This window comes from Lissotriton helveticus, chromosome 1_1, assembly GCF_964261635.1.
Source record: "Lissotriton helveticus chromosome 1_1, aLisHel1.1, whole genome shotgun sequence".
Lineage (NCBI taxonomy): Eukaryota > Metazoa > Chordata > Amphibia > Caudata > Salamandridae > Lissotriton > Lissotriton helveticus.
This window is the reverse complement of record NC_136057.1, coordinates 1,820,783,257-1,820,799,349: the sequence shown is the minus strand read 5'-3', so window position 1 is coordinate 1,820,799,349 and position 16,093 is coordinate 1,820,783,257. Positions and strand designations below refer to the sequence as shown.

At 41.7% G+C, this 16,093-nt stretch overlaps 1 long non-coding RNA gene across 2 annotated transcripts in view; it reads right to left on the bottom strand.

Moving 5' to 3' along the window:
• The window catches only part of LOC144774846 (uncharacterized), a 247,098-nt gene extending 233,615 nt beyond the window's left edge, over window positions 1-13,483 (bottom strand). The window contains exon 1 of one of the 2 annotated variants that reach the window (XR_013600534.1): window positions 13,413-13,483. This is a non-coding gene — a long non-coding RNA (uncharacterized LOC144774846). Of the gene's footprint in view, window positions 1-13,201 lie in introns of both variants that reach the window. The other variant, XR_013600533.1, reaches the window with a different exon arrangement.
• Between the last annotated feature and the right edge of the window lie 2,610 nt (window positions 13,484-16,093).

Below are 16,093 nucleotides of genomic sequence, written 5' to 3'. Positions count from 1 at the left end.
GATATAGAAAGGGTAGTGGAAGAGAGAAATTTCCCTTCTGCTTTCCTCATAAGAGGCTTCAATGGTAAAATATCCAATGACCTTATAGACAAATGGGAACACGAAGAACAAGCAGAAGCTCTATCAATCCCTACCCCACTATTTCCATCTGGTATCAAAGTAGATAAACGAGGAAAAATCTTACTATCTTCCCTCTCCATAATAAACGGCTTCATCCAAAACGGACATATAGAAGGAGACATTCCGGCATCCTTCACACGAAAAGGCACTCTTACCGCTTCTATATTAGACTATTTAATCTGTAGTCTAGTTCTGCTTGACAGATTGTAAAATTAGTTATAACATTTTATCAAGGAAGTGATCACGCCATAATAAGACTTGAAACCGAAATAATACTGCAACGCACATCTCTGGCACCTATTATGCATGCACAAAGTTCAGTACTTGTGAACCACACCCAAAGGAGAATATTATGGGCATCCACTGCTTTTAATAAAATCAACTATGCAATTGACAAAGCAAAAGTATTACAATTTACGTATTCCTTTGACCCAATAGAACATTTTGAAATAGCCCTCAATAACCTAATGCAAGCTCTACAGGCAAATTTAAAAATCCAGAGGAATAGAGCCGCAATTTAAATAAGAAAGACCTCAGACATAAGAGCCACCGCATTAAATAAATAAATTTGTATACAATTTCAAAACCCTTCTGACGAGAGCATCGGAAATAAAACACCTGAAAAGACAGCGGAGGAAGGAAAAAGAAAAATTGCTATATTTGCAGCAGGACAAAAACTGGGTCGAAATTCAAACTGCAGCAAATCAAAATAACACCCGTCTATACTGGAGCTTAATAGCCAAACAAACAGGATCAAAGAAATCTCTGCAAGCAACACCAGTTCCCACAAAGGAATGGAAAAAATTCCTACGTAATCAATACAAATCGGAACCAAGAAAATCTGAATTTTGCACTATGTAGGCAGACGGAAAATGAATGCAATATTTCTTCTCCTGTGGCCAGTCAAATCAAGTACCATATAAAGAAAGCAAGATCATCTGCGGCAATGGGTGTGGACCAAATTCCGTAGAAGGCACTACAAAGTAATTCTGTGGAATGGAGCAAATTCCTAGTCCCATTATTCTCACACTGCTACGATACTGGGAACATTCCCAAATCATGGAAGGGGAGTATAGTCATCCCCAACTATAAGAAAGGATCCCGGCTGTATCCAGGCAACTACCGACAGATAGCCTTGTTGGACGCAGTAGGGAAGATCTTTGCAGCAAGCATCCTGGACCACCTCAAAGATTGGGCTTTTTCTTCCGGAGAGATCCCTCTAAATCAGGCAGGATTCAGGCAGAAACATTCAGTAACAGACAACATAGCGGTTCTACAGATTATCATCGACAAATACGTAACACTGAAATTGCAGGTCGTGTACGCGGTAATTGTCGACTTTTCAACCGCATTTGATAGAGTGGACAGACCAACACTCTGGAAGAAACTTAGAAATCTGGGAATCCTGGCTACTCTTCTCTACCTTATTATTTCATTGCACTCAGAAACGTGGTGCCAAGTACAACTGGGACGAGAAAAGGATCTAACCAGCCGAATCGCAACATCAAACAGTCTCAGGCAAGGCTGCCTTCTGGCTCCCCTACTTTTTTCACTATACCTTAGTGATCTTCCACACAGTTTTCTACAGGTTATAAATTTCCCCCCAAAGATAGCATCTTATAGCATACACACCATGATGTACGCCGATGACGTTGTAATCTTTGATCTTACCCCTTTCGGAATACAAAGGAATCTAGATGTACTAAATAGATATACAGAGGAACATTTTCTGGTTCCAAACATATCCAAAACAAAAATAGTCCCCTTTAGAGGGAGAAAACCTTACACAACAATTAACTGGACACTAGGAGGAGAAACGCTAGAAGTGGTAAAAGAATATACCTATTTGGGTCGGATCTTTAATCAATCACTAGGAAACTCTAGCCACCTGAAGCTTCTAAGTCAAAAAGCAGCTATTCACGTGGGTGCCCTCCAACGATTATATTCCTCTTCTGGACAACGACATTTTCATCCCTTATTTCAAGTTTACAGCTCTAAGACCCCCCGATTCTATCGTATGCTCTGGAATATATTCCAATTGTCCAAAGGCATCAAATTCAAACAAAAGAAGGGAAAATCCTCCGTAAACTGGCTAAGGTCCAAAATGCTGTCCCTGCACAAGCTCTGCGTTTAGAATTCTCCTTAGTCAGTTCTTTTGCCAGAGCAATTACAAATCTATTAAGATGGGCATACAATCTTCTACACGCAGACCAGGGCACCTTAAGATTCTTACTAAAAAAAGAGACATTCGAGACCGATTTTACGAAATATACTCTAAGCCAGAATTTGATGATTGCTTTCAAATTATCTAATTGCACAATCGAACTTTTGAATTCATGGACTTATTCCCAATTGAAGCTCTTTCTGAAACATCTGACGTCAAGGATTAGTTACGATCTGGATATCTTGAACTGTTCCAATTTACATCATTACGAACATTATGCAGAAGCCACTTTTTACAAACAGGCTCAACAATATATCCGTTTCTCGTTGTCGCATGGAATTCGGCAGTGCGTTATATTACTGCGGCTTGGGTTACTCCCTTAAATCACTGACTTTTAAATGGTCCCATAAAGAACAGGTCTCCAGCAATTGTGATCTATGCAATGGTGGTGTGCAAAATCTGAAGCATGTATTGCTGGTTTGCCCAAACCTGATAATAGTTGAGGCAAGAAGGCGCGATTTGAAACCAATACGATTTAGATATAATACCGCATCTGTGCAAAATTTGATCACGCTTTTAAACTCTCCCCAGACGAATTTGTATGTCATAATTTGTTTAAATTTTTTAAATCTTTTTTACATTTGTATCGATTGTTTTATGTGTATAGTAACATAAACTGTTTTATATGAAATTTGTTGTTCTCAGTAGAGAACTAAATCAAATAAATTGAACTTGAACTTGATGGGTGTGGCTAATATTGAACTTTTTGGGGGGTATTTTGGAGGTGTCAATGCTTGTTTTAACCTTTTTTATTAGTTTCCAAATGACATTTGTAACACCAGCTGACACGGTTCAGAAACCATGTTGGATACATCGTAATCTGTTTGCGGGGTAAACCGAGTCTGGTTTGTGACAGGAATGCTATTCCTTAGCGTTTCAGTACGAGTCGGTTGCATCAGGATTGTTTCCAGATGATTTAGTCGTGCGGATAGCTTTCCTATCGAATCTCTAGGAGTTTAACATGCAATGCATCTTAATCGGTTGTTCGGACACCTCGTGGTCGAGTCGTTTGGAAAGCATTCCGAAACTGATTCAGTAGGAATGCTTACCCGACGAGATCATAATCGGTCCCTTAGTCTCTGTTGTGAGTTTTAATTTGACATCTAGTGTACTAATGGTTTCCAAGTAGAAAGGTAGGATTATGGCACTTTAGGTCAGTTTGTAAAGGTATGTAAAATGTGTGTTATTACTTTATATATTTTGTTAAAAGTTTTCAGATGACCGCAGTACTACCTAGAAAGTATTGCGGTACTTAAAAAAATTTTAAAAGATAAGTGAAACATTTTAAAAACAGTACTACATTATATTTAAAGTACAGTGTTCTTTTTTAACTTTTTTTAATTTTCATAATTTTTTGTATATTGTCTGATCTCTGGGTTCTTTAGGGAAAATATATAGTGCAAAACAAAGAATAAAAAAAGATGTATTATTTTTTTAAACAGCTCTACTACACTCTATTTCTCATGAAAACACAGATCGCTGACTTAGGGCCTGATTATGACTTTAGCGGTCTTATCTCTGGACCAACGCCGTGGTGGTCCCAAGTAGACTGATGAGCCGGCGGTCTTCCGCCCACCGTATTACGATGTTACTGCTGTTCTCCAGTCTCGTGGCGGCAGTCTTCAGACGGCCGGGGACCTTTGTGCTAGGAATCTTATTTTTAGGCTTTTTGCCATAGTGAAAATACATATGTGTGTATTTTCACAAACAAGTCTGCAAATATGGTACCTGCCACACTCTCCCACCAAAGACATGAGTGTCTACCCAGGGGGCAATGCCACTTGGGGCTAACTGTTATAGACACCCCTCATTGCACGTCAGACTTACCATGTACCACACACAGCGGAGCTGAGAACAGAGCAGAGCCTAGAGGAACCTGGGGGACCAGAGGAGCCAAGCCGAAGCCGAAACCCGGAGCCAAAGGTGTTGGCATTTGTTCACCTGGACCTGGTGAAGCAGAGGAGCCAAGCCGAAGCTGAAACCCGGAGTCAATGGGGTTGGCATTCTGTCCCCCGGAGCCACAGGATATCGTTTGGAGGGGGCTAAGCCAGCAGAGCTAGCTGGGGGCGTGCCTTGTGTGCGGCGCCATACAAGTGTGGTCCCCAGGCCCCCTCTCCCCCGCTACTTCTCTGCACGCCAAAAACCCTTTGCAAGTCTGGCAGACGCAGTGGGCTACTGTGAAAGAGCGGGCCCGGGAGTCAGCGGACACGGTTCAGTTAGACCAAGTACCGTTTGCAGTTCCCAGTGAGCCCCCACTTGCCTTTCAGCATTACCGGTTCCGCCTGCATCCCAGCTGCACAGAACACGGGGCCAGATCGTTGGCGATCAAAAGTTGCCAGCATTTCTCTGCAATCCACCGCACCACAGCTCCACCAAGTCATCAAGACCCCCAAGGCACCTGGTGAGTGTGTGCATATAGAGATCCTTAGGGGTGCATGGTGTGGAGGGGGGCACTCCACCAGTGAGCACCACAGAGGCACCACAGGGGCACTGCCCCCACCTCCCATTGTAGAGACCGCCCCCACACTCCTGCAGCCCCCAATCACCTCCTAATCTCCTTACAAAAGGGGAAAGGTAGGAAGCTGCTAAAGTGGGCAGCACCTGTCCTCTAGTCTTCTGTTACACCACAGAGGTGAAGCGTAAAATCTACCCATCTCAACCGAATACAACTCTGCAATGAGGTCAGGGAAAGTCAGGCAGGAGCAAACTAAAACTCATACCAAAAACAAAAGGACAGAGTCCTCTGTGATAACTTGGACATGGCGGAAGCTCCACTGTTGGATACATTTCAGACCTGTGTGACACAGGGACTTGCTCAGCTACCTTTAATCCATCCCAGACCCCCATGGCACTTCTGTCTTACACATATCATTGGGGATGTCATCCTCTGCCAGTCCCAATCTACCCGACTTAAAATCCAGCTTGTCAGTCCCAATGGCGGCGGCCTCTAGAGGGGTGATATTGAGGGACTTTTTCAAAAACGCTGTTGTGATAAAAAAGCCAGGGTTAATCTCACATAGCGCAAAGTTGGATACCATCCAGGCCTGCCAGTCATCAGACCGGAATCTAACACGAGTCGAGGTCATGATTCATGATGGCTGCAGTAGGCTAGGCAACAGCCCACCTCCACCGAGCGCCCTAACAAACGATGAACATCTTGTTCAAAATGTCACTGAGTGCTGTTCACCATCACAGGGATCTGATGAGTTCCCCCATGACCTGCTACCAGTCAATGTAGCGACAGCGCATGTCCTGCTTCTAAATACCGCTTCAAGGGAGGGCGTCGAGCCCTTCACCAACCCAAGCTTGCCGCGACTTTAACACCTAATTTACAAATCACCATGGAAGACCCGGCAGGGAGCAAACCAGCATTAATCGCTCAAATCGAACAACAGATAGGGACATCTCCATGCAAGGTCCAATTGTCGCCCGCAAAAACCATATCAAACCCATTCCACCAGTGTAACCATACAGTCTCACCAGATGGCGGCCATAACATCAATATTTCACATGATCTATCTTTTTTCAATGTTGATCATAATAAGTCACCAGTTCTTGTGAGTCACTGTTCGAATAATGAGAGCGTACTTTGGTCTCAACTTTTGCAAACCCTCCAATCAACAGTCTCAGCGTTAAATTAGCATTCTGATTAACTGGATTTGCAGGTTGATCTCTTAAACACACTTGCCGTGTACACCACTGGGATCAATCAAGAACTAGAGGGTCTCAACACAGTGATTATAAAAGCACAATCTAAAGCACATTTAGCACAAGCAGTATGCTGCTGCTCTCCAATAATCGACAGCCTTTCTACTTTACCTGAATTTCTCTCGTCAGTCTTAACTGAAGTCAAGAAACGTCTGGTATCAGGGCAGACCTGCATTCTACAACAGGCCCACCGTTCATCTGATGTAACCAACTTAGATGCTCAGAAGTCAAACAACAGGAATCAAGGGCTTGTCAGCAACAAAGCCCCACCGGAATGTCTGATGTCAGTCAAGCAAATAGTCTCCGAAGCTGGTAATCCTATACTCGAAACTCAAAATGCCAACACAAAGAGCACCTTACTCCGCCAACATTCACTAGCTAATGTGGATTTGAACACTTCAAGGCCAGCTAAGACTATTGCGCAAAAGAGAACATCTTCAATAGGCAACTGGGCGCCTGAATGTACCGGCACGCCCGCCGGTACAAAAGCTAATACTGTGCAAGTTCACAGGATGAGCAAACGGGAAAAAAAGACTTCAGAAAAAACGTTACAGACAAGTAGCTGAAGCTCGAAATACAATTAGCAACTACTTTAAAAAAAAAAAAACATCTCATCACCAGGTTCGACAAGTACAACTAGTATCACCAGTAGTCAGTCTCTGGCTCATCAACTAACCTCACATCAAAAAGTACTACCAACAAGTAATTTACAACTAGAATCACATATTCGGTCCGAGCCAATTCCAGCACTTAAGTCTACTCCCTAAACAACGTCAAAGAACGGTCAACCTCAGTCAAACAAGGAGTATGAAGTAGATCAGGCACGATCCCCAGCTGCAAATCATCAAGTGGTCAGCACGGGCAACTAGTCCATTTATCCTGACACCAGCATGCAAGCCGAGACCAGGTAAGAATGTGGTGGGTCTAGAACACCCCATAGGTAATTCAAGCAATGGCATCGAGGCAAGGTCTCCATTGACACCAACCACGGTACCGGACCCTGTGATCAAGCGCAAAACTATTTTTAATAAAGGGACCCTAATTCCCATCAGCGATCATGCAGCTCCTCTGCAACGAACATTTACAAATCAATCAAGATCAGACTATACTTCAAAGCCGACAGAGTTTTCCACCGCTCCTACAGAGAAAAACGTGTCTATTGACAGCCCTCAGACCAAATTGTTGTTAGTACCAGAGTATATTTCCCAAGGCCCACACACCATCTTACACCGTGGGAACATCCTCAGACTTTTTAAATTAATACCAGAATTAAGTAATTTGGGATCCAACAACATAATATCAATTGAATTTAAACACAGTAACAGCAATCAATCAACCAAAACAACTCTGATAACTCTGGCTCCCAAGGCAATAAAGGTCCTGGTACAATCGCAGACAGATCAATTAAATAGCTGAGGCATTAAATTAGTAACACCCAGCGATCTCCGGTACCCCACAAGTTTAGCAATCGCTCTGGCCCCTTTCACTCAATCAGGAAACCCACTGTTTTCGATACTAAGATCATCTCGAAGTAGCTCCCCAGCAGATCTCGAGGAGCCAGCCACAGAGGGTTAATCCACTGTAAGGCCCGACTGGGCCTGGCTGCCAGCGGCCTTGTCCCGAGGTCTTAAAGATTGAAATAGTATTCATCCTAGTCTGACAATATGCTCCTGGACCATTAATGGCCTTGCCACAAAACTTGAATCTCCTGACATTCTTGAATTCCTGAAAAGATATAACATCTTACTTTTTCAGGAAACTTGGTCTACAACAAGTACTCCAATAGAAGGCTATCTTGAATTTAGGTCATCAGCAACAAGAGTGCACAAGTATGGCCGACCTCAAGGTGGCCTCTCGATCTATGTCTCCTGTAAACTATCTTTAAATATCAACGTGCTAGATTTCAACGAAGATTTGATTACCGGTATCAGAGTCAGAAGTTCAAACCCGATTAGACAATTGCTTCTGCTTAACATTTATGTCTCACCTCACTCCAGCAAGAAAAAGGCAAAATTTGATCGCCTGATTGAATTCACGTCCAACTTGAGAAGTGAACATGGTGCTGTCCCCTGCTTAATCTCTGGAGACTTTAATACAAATCTCTTTTTAAGCACCTCAGAGGAAGATAACTATATACTTCCAGCCGCCCCATCGCATCTAGCGCTTCAATCCAAACTTGCAGGTAACAGGTTGAGTAAATTGGGTGAATACGTAGTCTTACAACTTAACAGCATGGTTTACATTGTATTGAACGGGCGTTTTCCTACGGACTGGCCACCAGCTTGGACACTATCAAATGGTCATATCCACTCATTTCTATACTTTACACTAAGCAATACTGAAATGCTTCTCCTGATAGAGAATTTCTAGGTTGCATCACCTGGTGCTAGCGATCATCCCCCTCAAATAATAAGTATATTCTTCAACGTCGCCCATCACTCGGCAGTAGGCCACATTGCAACTGGCACATGTACAGAGAATCTTAAAAGATTGAAATGGACTGATCATTTAATCCCCTCAATCATGGATAAATGTAGAGTTCTCCTAGGAGAATGCTGCACAGCGGAAGTCGTTCCAACCAATGTTTGGGATTCTCTCGTTCAACAATTACTCAGCCAATTCCCGTCCTCCGTACGTAATTCACCAATACTTAATCAAATACGCATCACAACTGAGACAAAAAACTAAGGACTCAACGCAACTCTGCTCTACGCCACGCTAGGAAATGCCTTTGAGATGTTCATGCATTTTACAACACAGCTCAAAAAGCATTTAGGATATCCATCAATAGTGACAAACAAAGAGCAGTTGGCCAGTTCTGGTTGAACTTAGTACATGCCAGTAAAAACTCCAACCCAAAGTTTTTTGGGTCACTTGTGAATAGGAGGATACTGGGTGTAAGCAGGCAATGCAGTGCAAACATAAGTGAAGCTGAAAGGGCCCCTTTTTTAACAGAGTACTTTAAAGACCATAACAACGGAGGGATCAATTGAACATCCATTCATTACGGGATTCCATGCCGGGATCACTGGAAACAACGAGTAATAGTACACTAATCACGCATAATAAACATGTCACCTCTGCTTTAGTTACCAACACTATGGAAAGTGTGAACCAGCAAGACAATCGCTTCCAAAGTCCCTGACGGCCCAGGAAGGCCTGAGACAAAATATCGCTTGTTCCATCAGCAATGCCTGGTGAGACGGGGCTCAAGGTCCTAATGGGCTTCCGCAGGCCCTATTTAAAGCTGACCCTAAGCTTTGGTCTGAACACCTGGCCCCCTTATTTTTGCATTGTCGGCTCACTCACAACATACCAGAGTCGTGGAAAGGAGCTATAATTCACCCTATCTTTAAAGAAGGGAGGAGAGCTGATCCCAAAAATTACAGGACGATAGCTCTTTTAGATTCTAAATATTATGCTAGCTTATTGCTGGAAGAGCTGTCGTCCTGGGTGTTAAAAACTCAGTGTTTGCCATTTAACCAGACTGGTTTTGTGGCTAAATCAGGCACCACTAGTAACTTACTGGCCTTATCTGTACTCATGGAGAAAGCAGCATCTTCAAAAATTTCAGTACACTGCTGCTTTGTCGATTTTAAAGCGGCATTCGATCGGGTGCCCAGGGGCCTGTTATGGCACAAACTGCAAAAATGGGGAATCCCCTGTGACCTGTTAAAGTCCATAACCCAATTTCTCTCAAATACTTGGATCCGCAAAAATCTAGGTGAGGGGTCACATGTTTCAAGAAAAATACAGACCTCCAGTGGGGTCAAACAAAGATGTGTGCTGGCCCCCCTCCTATTTAATCTTTTTATTTCAGATTTATCTCACCTATTGGATAATGTCAATTCCCACTCCCCCCAACTTGGTGGATCCCGAATTAGTAATCTGCTATATGCAGATGACCTAGTTATATTCAGCTATACAAGGGTTGCTTTACAGAGACTACTTGACCAACTGCTTTCTTATACAACAAGTAATGCCCTGGAATTAAATCTTTAAAAAACCATCACCTTTGGGAAACGGAAGCAGCAGAATGGCGGGTCGTTTTTTAATGTTGAAAAAAATCAAAACAGTGGCATCGTATAAATACTTGGGCATCTATATGGACAGTAAGGGATCCTTCCTAAAACAGAAAGAAGTGGTAAAAGCAAAAGCACTGTCTCTTGAAGCAGCATTAATGAAACTCTCAAGACAGCTTCTCGACCCTAGCCTATCTCCCCTTTTTAAGCCCTAGCCTATCTCCCCTTTTGACAGTTATGAAGGCTAAGGTCATAAACTATTTAACCTATGGTCAAGAGATAATGTTGGGGAGCAATTTTACAATGTTGAATACAATAACAACTAGAGTTTTTAAACGAGTCTGGCATTTGCCGAAATCTGCATCACCAGCCCAGATCAGGCTTGAGTTTGGTCTCTTGAATCATCAGGGCCTCGGAGCCGGTGCATTCATAAAGTTGTGTCACAGATTGCACAACTCACTTGAGGGCAGCCTGGAGGTCATTCTGTGGCAAGAAATATCAGCTGGCCAAACCAGTCAAAAACATCGACGTTACCTTGAACACTCATTGCAACTCCTTGACATTGTGGATTACTGGGGTACCAACCCACCCCAGAAGGTATTAAAACCGTCCATCAAAATAGGTGTCCGACTTTGGTCCTTCCATTTTGACAGGGCACAATTGTCCAAAAGAAAACATGCCTGGACCATAACAGCGGAGCTCAAACCTAGCTCAGAGCCCCCTTATTTTTCAAGGGCTTATGCACCTTTTTGGAAGAAATGATTTACGGAACTGAGGATGGGCGAATGGCCTTTTCTAAAACGCCTGCCAGCATGGCGCCGCTCATGTGACAACACCTAGTGCAGGGGGCGCGGGCACCACTCAGAATCAATTGAGCACATTGTGTGTGTTTGGCCCGCCTTTCTTAATGATAGAAGGATTTTGCTGCAAGGCGAATGGATTAGACAAGGAGCCCAATAATGCCGGCAAGCCATCACAGCACCATTGAATCCTGAAAACACGATGCTCAACATCCGGTTTACTAAATTTGTCATTAGAACAGCAAAAAAGCTTACAACAAAAGATCTGCAAGTTACAGTGTCATAACTTGTACGCCTACGAACATACCTGGTCTTCTGTGTTCTCTAGTCCATTCCGAGACACTCACCGATGCTGCTTCTGCTCGTTTTTTTTTTATGTCATGGCTGGGTTGTATATTTAACAATAAGGACATTACACTCCAACGTATTTTAGTAATGTTTTTGCCCATTTTAAAAATATTTTGTATTAATGTTAACTTGTAATACTTTTAGCCTTTTCTCTTTTATATTTAAGATGAATTGTGTCTCCCCTTTTTTATCCTAATTGTCATAATTTTAAGTAATCAAACAATTAATACAAGTCAATCAAATCACTTGGGGTTAATGGAATCACCAGCTCTCAGGCATAAAGGAAGATATGGATTTCGATATTGTGGCAGGTAGCTGGCTCAAATTGGAACTAGCCACTGTTGAGGCTGGCTGCAAGTGAATTTCTAAATCGCAATACTTATAAGCATTCCTCGATTAATGGTGGCTGCTGAAAACAGAACAGCTCAGGTACAAAGGCTTAAACAAACAACATAAACGACTAAATTATACAGTTAGATGATCAAGGTCACAGTGAAGCAAAAGAAATAAAGAAATGGAAGTCCATGGAACCAAAAAAATAAAAATAAATAATTCTCTCCCAGGACTCAATCGAACTCATTGTAAGCACTTATGCTGTATTTACTTACTTTACCACTAGATGTATAGATCATAATTCGAAGGAAGTTTCAATTACTAGTGTTACAGGTTGAATGGGGCACAACCTCAACACCCTGCAGTCAAAACCATAATACCGAATAGGACCAACCATATCATTGAACAGGCAAGGCCATGTTATCCCAAAGCCACAATCATGTCAACTGCCAGTTACAATCCTGACCCTGACAGCTAAAATCATGGTCTCAAACAGGGTTGTATGACGGAACGAGTTCCGCAACCCCGCATTCCTAAACTACGCGGTCTGAATAACGACCGTATCTTAACCACGCATTGCTTTACCACGCATGCCGTTACCACTAATTATTTAACCTTTTTTTCATTTTAATTTTTTTAAGTGAATTTTATCTAATTTGGCCTTTCACTTTTCTTAGGCATTATTTGGAATTTGAAGGTAACAGACAATCCTCCAATTTCTGGAGGCAACTCTAAATATTGAGAAAAATTGAATACCGCATTGCTTTAGTAGAGGTAATTGAGACGTACACCTCAGCGGTATAACACATGAAGAGTTGCCTCTCTGAAGAATGTGGTGAGGGGCCCCGTTACTTTAATGCTTCAAAGATATTCATAGGCCTTAAACTGGGTGGGGGGGGGGGTTGTTTGAAGGACAGGAGTTTCTTCTTGCGCTGCAGGGATGTGATATGCCCCTGATACTCTGTATTTACCATTTCTTTCAGAAACTGAAATATTGTCTGTTGTCAGCATACTCTAAATGAACCCCTTACACTAGTTTGTCTTTGTACAAACAGACTGCATCGAAAATCTTGCACAAGACTTACTATAAGCAGTTCCAGATTACCAAAATAGGTCAAGTAGACACTGGCCTATGGGCCCCACTCCTCATTTTTTAAATATGGTCCAATCAATGTTCCCAAATGTTATGACAGAATTAAGAATTTATAGGTGTCTCATGATCACGAATGCTACTGGTGAAAGAACCCTTTCGGAGTTAAAACTACTGAAAAATTGCAATTGATCTTCAATGACGCAAGAACAACTGAACTCACTTGCCACTATGGCCACTGAATTCAACATCTTGCATAAGGTAGACTTCCAAAATATCCTGAAAGATGTCACCACAAACAAATTGAGGAAAGTGAATATTTAAAATTTAGTTGGTTTATTAAAAATAAAAATAAACATTTTTTGTTCAATAATAATTGTTAATGTTTAGTTTTGTGTAATAAAATTGGTTTATTACATTTGTTGCTTGGTAAAATTAAAAACGTTTTAGGCGATAATTTGCGAGTGCCCGAAATTTTGACTGCATAGGGGCCTCCACAGGATTTAATGGGTTCTGACTGCAACACATACGTAAGCGCCAGACATGGGGAACTTACTCTAGCCTCGCTTGTCATCACTTTCCAAAGGAAGACACCTAATAGCAGTTTCCACCACGATTAACCTCTTCCATCTTTCATCTACACCAGCTTCACACCCTGAAGTCAAAGCTGTACACTGTTTTAAACCCCATATCCGCATTTCCACTGTTCCCACTGTAATGACGAAGAACAGGAAAGGGGAAGCTACTCTTGTTTTGGCTAAGCTTACTCCGCGGAGACGACGAGTTTCTGTGTAATTTGGTCCCATTGACAGCCGTTTGACACCGGAGCCTGTCGAGCTGTGAAATGAAAATGGCGCACTTTACGTTGCGGTACGTCACACGTTTGCGTGATCAAAGCGAGCAACGTCGCAGCCCTGGGAGTACTGGTTTGCATGCGCTTTTGTTAAAGGGCTGTTTCTTGTCACACGATGTGCCAACCTGTCAAGCTGCCTTCGACCTCTCCTTTCTTTTCCCATAGCGAGGCCGCCCCAGTTGAGGCTCTGTCAAAATGAACAAGGCTCGTGGGGCCTGTCGCACGAGGAAGCAATATCAGCAGGCGGTTCTTTTTTCCTTTTTGTTATAGATAAATATTTAACATTTAGAAAAAAATAGATTGGAGGATAATATTGTCTTTGCTTTTTGCTGTTAATACGAGCACTCTGGGAACAGCGCGTTTGCCTAAATGGCCTGTATTAATTATTTATAAAACCCCTGTATTGATAAATTCGCCTAGGAATCCTGACGCAATTATTTTTTTACAGTTGCCTCCTTTTACATAAGAGCATTTATCGGTAAAGCTTTAGTGCAAAGCAGAACCATTTTTGGCCCTTTGTGCATAAAATGAATAGGTCTATTCATCACATCGCACTAAAATATGTCTCTAATAATGTATAAGATGTTAGATGCTTAAAGCGCATAAAAACGCTCAAATGCAGCCCTGGAGAGCACCATATACAGACAGAAAAAGAAACAAACAGAGAAAGAGAAAAGAAAACAAGAACATTTGGAATGCATGAGTGAATGAATTAATGAATGAAGGAATGAAACGTATTTATTTATATAGCGCAGAATGGCTACTCCAAAGAGTGTCCCGGCGCTGATACATAGGAAGAATGAGCCAATAAAGAGGAAGAAATATCCAATTAACGCAACAAATAAAAAGAAATTATGAAAGAAGCAAAAAGGGGCAAGAAAGAACACAATAATAAATAAGTAGAATATAAGACGAAGAGAAAAAAGCCAAAATAAGGAAAACATTTTTGAAGAAAAGGCAACCAAAAACCTAACACAAGCAAAGGAATAGAAACAAACAATAAAATAATAAAGGAAGAACGCGGAGAGCAATAATCAAAGAAAAAGAATCATAAAAAGAAAAGAAAGAAGATCGCCTTTAAAGCCACAGAACAGAGGTTTCAATTAATGCATTCCTGACTCAATCTCAGCTTTAACGCAGCACGATCAAATTGTATTATAACTATTTTGTCTGCCTATAACGCTGTTGCAAAATTGCTGTAATAATTTAGTCCTTTTCTATCAGCGGTCTTCAAACTTTCTTCACGCTTCCCCCATCTTATATAAAATAATTACGTTGCCCCTCCCCCCTAAAATTATATAATAATGTTCTTTCACTATTATTATTAGAACTGAATAATCGGTGTTGCTGTTTTACTTACAAAAAATCGTGCAAATGAAATTGACAACCATCAAGTGTAGGATGCTTTCTTACAAAATATGCCTGCGAGTATGAGTACGTATGTTCCACGACAGTGCAGCCAAAAATGAATGGCTCATTAACACAGCGCAGCAACCAAATTTTACTAAACTGCATTGCTCAAGGCAGAGAAAGCATAACTGAGCCATATTTACTAAATATGACCTGCTGAAGGATCTCTTCTTATGTGCTTGTGCACGAACAGACTGCCTAGCACCATGCACACACCTTTGCACCATGGCGAAAAGGTGTGTGTGTGATGGACAGCATAGGCGTTAAAGTCAGAGTCAATGGAATAAAGCGATTTTGAAGCTGTGGCATTTTTCACATTAATATAGATTTTCTGCATTTGCCACATAATCCATTTCCTGCTGCATAATCTGCATATTTTTACCCAAAAAAATAGTTTCTAGCTCAAATGGTTCAAAAGTTACTAAAAATGCAGCAACACATGTAGCAGCGCTGTGGAAAGCTCTTTGCAAAGGTTGACTGGTCACCAGTCTGTTGTTGATTGCTATATTTGGGTATTAAACTGGTACATGATGTGCAGCCAATCCCCAGACAGTGTAAAAATGAAAAAATAATGAAGTAATACTGTTACAAAATGTGCTGCATTACACCACATGGTTTGCCTTTTCTTGCTACATAATTTACACAATGTCAGTGTTTCTGCTGGAAGTATTCGCTTCCAGTACAAATATCTATGTCTAGGCAATGTTTAGAATATGTCACTCATTAGATATGTGCTGCTCAGTGCAGCAAGCATGAAAAGTGTGGAAGGTTTAGAGAAATAAATATATTTCTCAAGCTTTGCACCTGCCTCAAGGATGCATTATTTTTTTTATCCTAAACCCAATCTGACAATTTTAGTAGATAGGGCTTTGCTTCAAATAAATGGCTGCTTGGGTTGGAATCACTGAATACCAACCATGTGATGCCCCCTTCTTGGAAGGTGGTGCCGAGCAGTGCAAAGCACTGTTTGTGCTGAAGAGTGGCACTTTCCAATGTAAAAAAGTTTTGAGGTGGAAAGTAAATACCATTTTAAGACTTTGCGCTGCTTTTTGTCACATTTCCTGACTTTGCAGTGACATAAAGTCTTGAAAAATCTGCCCCAAAGTCTGTTGTTGCCTTTTTTTCTGTTTCTTGGGCGACCACTCAATCTTTATTTCCACTCTTGAGAAAGTCATCAGCTTTGCT